This window comes from Cebus imitator, unplaced genomic scaffold (assembly GCF_001604975.1).
Source record: "Cebus imitator isolate Cc_AM_T3 unplaced genomic scaffold, Cebus_imitator-1.0 Scaffold9, whole genome shotgun sequence".
In the NCBI taxonomy this organism is placed as follows: domain Eukaryota; kingdom Metazoa; phylum Chordata; class Mammalia; order Primates; family Cebidae; genus Cebus; species Cebus imitator.
Window position 1 is genome coordinate 11,745,551 of NW_016107324.1, and position 4,450 is coordinate 11,750,000.

The window sequence follows — 4,450 nt, forward strand, 5'->3', positions numbered from 1 at the left end:
GCACAGCAGCCAGTTTTGTTTTTGTTTTTGTTTTTGTTTTGAAACAGAATCTTGCTCTGTATCCCAGGCTGGAGTGCAGTAGCACAACCTCAGCTCATTGCAACCTCCACCTCCTGGGTTCAAGTGATTCACCTGCCTCAGCCTCTCAAGTAGCTGGGATTACAGGTGTGCACCACCACACCTGACTAATTTTTGTATTTTTTTTTAAGGTGGAGTCTTGCTCTTGTCGCCTAGGCTGGAGTGCAATGGCAAGATTTTAGCTCACTGCAACCTCCGCCTCCTCGGTTCAAGATTCTCTTGCCTCAGTCTCCTGAGTAGATGGGATTACAGGCGCCTGCCACCACACTCAGCTAATTTTTGTTTTTTCTTGAGATGGAGTCTCACACTGCCGCCCAGGCTGTAGTGCAGTGGCGAGATCTCAGCTCACTGCAGTCTCCGCCTCCTGGCTTCAAGCAATTCTCTTGCCTCAGCCTCCCGAACTACAGGCATGCACCACCACGCCCAGCTAATTTTTTTGTATTTTTAGTAGAGACAGGGTTTCACCATGTTGGCCAGGCTGGTCTTGAATTCCTAACCTCAGGTGATACCCGCCTCGGCCTCCCAAAGTGCTGAGATTACAGACGTGAGCCCCCACTCCTGGCCTAATTTTTGTATTTTTTAGTAGAGTCGGGTTTCGTTAATGTTGGCCAGCCTGGTCTCGAACTCCTGGCCTCAAGTGAGCTGCCCACCTCAGCCTCCCAAAGTGCTGGGATTACAGGCATGAGCCACCATGCCTAGCCAGCCAGTTATCATTTAAAAAAAAATCTGGCCGGGCATGGCCTCCACCTCTAGTAAAACTACAAAAATTACCCAGGCAAAGTGGCGGGCTCCTGTAATCCCAGCTACTCGGAAGGCTGAGGCAGGAGAGTCACCAGAACCCAGGAGGCAGATGTTGCAGTGAGCCGAGATCATGCCATTGCACTCCAACCTGGGCTACAGAACAAGACTTTGTCTCAAACAAACAAAAAAATTTTTTGGCAAATTTTCCATCACTCTTAAACCTAAACTCTTCACTATGACATGGAGGTCCCTTTATTAGCTATCTCTTTTTCAGTGACCACTTTCCTGACTTCTTGCTCTGTATTCTGCAGTCATACTGGCCTACTAACTGTTCTTTGAAAAAAATGCATTCCTCCATCAAAGGCTCTAGATTTGTTGTTTTCTCTGCCTACATTTGCCAAGTGTGACTAAGGAACTTCATTTTCAATTCCATTTTAATTAAATTTAAAAATACTAGCCGGGCGCGGTGGCTCAAGCCTGTAATCCCAGCACTTTGGGAGGCCGAGGCGGGTGGATCACGAGGTCAAGAGATCGAGACCATCCTGGTCAACATGGTGAAACCCCGTCTCTACTAAAAATACAAAACATTAGCTGGGCATGGTGGTGCTTGCCTGTAATCCCAGCCACTCAGGAGGCTGAGGCAGGAGAATTGCCTGAACCCAGGAGGCGGATGTTGCGGTGAGCCGAGATTGCGCCATTGCACTCCAGCCTGGGTAACAAGAGTGAAACTCCGTCTCAAAAAAGCAAAAAAAAAACAAAAACAAACAAACAAAAAATTTTAAAATACTTTACTGCTTAATGGGTACATGGTTCCCATTAAGGGGAAAGTTTAAACATTTGGGTACCTGAAAAGTTCTGGAACTAGATAGCTGCGATGGTTGCACAACATTGTGAATGTATTTAATGCCACTGAATGATATGCTTTAATATAAATATATATCAGTAAATTTTATGTATATAAAAAATTGCTACTTGGTATTTACCCAAATGAGTTGAAAGCAGGTCCACATAAAAACCTGCACACAAATGTTTATAGCAGCTTTTTTCATAATTACCAAAACTTGGAGAAACCAAAGTGTCCCTCAGTAAGTTAATAGTTAAATAAACTGGTACATTCATACAATGGAATATTATTTGCTAAAAAGATATGAGTTATCAACCCATGAAAAGACATGGGGGAATATTAAGTGTATATTACTAACTAAAAAAACCCAATCTGAAAAGGCTGTGTATGGTGTGATTCCTACTATGTGACATTCTGGAAAAGACAAAACTATAGAGATAGTTAAAAAAAAAAAAAAAAAAGTCAGTGGTGGTCAGGGATTTGCAGATCACAAAGGAGTAATAGGTGAAACACAGGGGATTTTTAGGGCAATGAAAATATTCTACATGATACTAGAATGGTGGATACATATCATTATACATTTGTCCGAACCGAGAGAATGTAATTCAAAGAATGAATCCTCATGGGAACCATGGACTTTGGTTAATCATGATGTATCAATGTTGGCTCATTGGCTGTAATGTTCTACGCTAGTTCAGAATGTTGATGGTACTTAAAGGGTTCTGTGCGTGTGTGTGTGTGTGTGTGTGTGTGTGTGTGAAGGGAGGGTATGTGGGAACTCTATTTTCTACTCTATTTTTTTTTTTTTTTGAGACAGAGTTTTGCTCTTGTTACCCAGGCTGGAGTGCAATGGCGCGATCTCGGCTCACCGCAACCTCCGCCTCCTGGGTTCAGGCGATTCTCCTGCCTCAGCCTCCTGAGTAGCTGGGATTACAGGCACACGCCACCATGCCCAGCTAATTTTTTGTATTTTTAGTAGAGACGGGGTTTCACCATGTTGACCAGGATGGTCTCGATCTCTTGACCTCGTGATCCACCCGCCTCGGCCTCCCAAAGTGCTGGGATTACAGGCTTGAGCCACCGCGCCCGGCTAGAATTTTTATAATTTCCATGTCTGTGCTAAGATTCCCTATCTATTCTTTCATTAATATATTTTCATTTAATTCTTTAAACATAGTTATAATAGATGCATTACAATAAGTGCTATATGCAGTGGCTCACATCTGTAGTCCTATCACTTTAGGAGGCTGAGACTGGTGGATTGCCTAAGCTCAGGAGTTCAAGACCAGCCGAGGCAACATGGTGAAACTCTGTCTCTACTAAAATACAAAAAAATTAGCTGGTTGTGGTGGTGTGTGCCTGTAGTCCCAGCTACTCAGGACGCTGAGGCACGTGAATTGTTTGAATCCAGGAGGTGGAGGTTGCAGTGAACCGAGATGGTGCCACTGCACTCCAGCCTGGGTGACAGAGCAAGACTTTATCTCCAAAACAAAACAAAAATAAGAATAACAAAGTCCATCCCAATTTTTTAAAACTATGGATCACATTTTCTCATATCTTTGTAGGTCATTTTTTTGGGAACACTGGACATCATGAATAATATGTTTTAGAGACTCTAGATTCTGTTATCTTCCCTGAAAAGTTATGATTCTTGTTTTAGCAGGCACTTCAGTTACTGAGTGGTCACCTAAACTTGTAGATGCTTGTATTTATCTATTTATTTATTTATTTGAGACGGAGTTTTGCTTTTATTGCCTAGGCTGGAGTGCAATGGCGCAATCTTGGCTCACTGCAACCCCCGCCTCCTGGGTTCAAGCAATTCTCCTGGTTCAGCCTCCTGAGTAGCTGGGATTATAGGCACCTGCTGCCATTCTTGGCTAATTTTTGTATTTTTAGTAGAGACAGGGTTTCGCCATGTTGGCCTGGCTGGTCTCAAACTCCTGACCACTGTGATCTACCCACCTCGGCCTCCCAAAGTGCTGAGATTATAGGCATGAGCCACCGTGCCTGGCACTTGGTTTTATTTACACTTTGTTAGCTCACATCTATGGAAAGCCTAAGGAGATTTGCAAGCCCTACGTTGGCAGTACTCAAGCTCCATATTCTGTTTCCTCTGCTAAACTTGGCAAGGCTTGACTTTAGGCTTTGATAAGGCAGATGTAGAGTAGTCTTACTGTAGGGGATGGGGTTTACTCCTAACATGAAGCCTTTCTAATGTTTCAGCTGTTGCTGCAATTTTTTTTTTTTGAGACAGAGTTTCACTCTTGTCACCTAGGCTGGGGTGCAGTGGCGCTATCTTGGCTCACTGCAACCTCTTCCTCCCTGGTTCAAGTGATTCTCTTGCCTCATCCTCCCAAGCAGCTGGAATTACAGGCATGTGCCACCATACCCAGCTAATTTTTGTGGGTTTTTTTTTTTAGTAGAGATGGGGTTTTGCCATGTTGGCCAGACTGGTCTCAAAACTCTTGACCTCAGGTGATCTGTCTGCCTCAGACTCCCAGTGTTGGGATTACAGGCATGAGCCACCCACTCAGCCTGTTGCTGCAATTGTTAAAGAGACATTCACAGGCTAGGTGCAGTGGCTCACATCTGTAATCCCAGTACTTTTGGAGGTCAAGGCAGGCGAATCACGAGGACAGGATTTCAAGACCAGCCTCACCAACATGGGGAAACCCCGTCTCTACTACAAATACAAAAATTAGCCAGGTGTGGTGCTGCAAGCCTGTAATCCCAGCTACTCGGGAGGCTGAGGCAGGAGAATCGCTTGAACCTGGGAGGCGGAGGTTG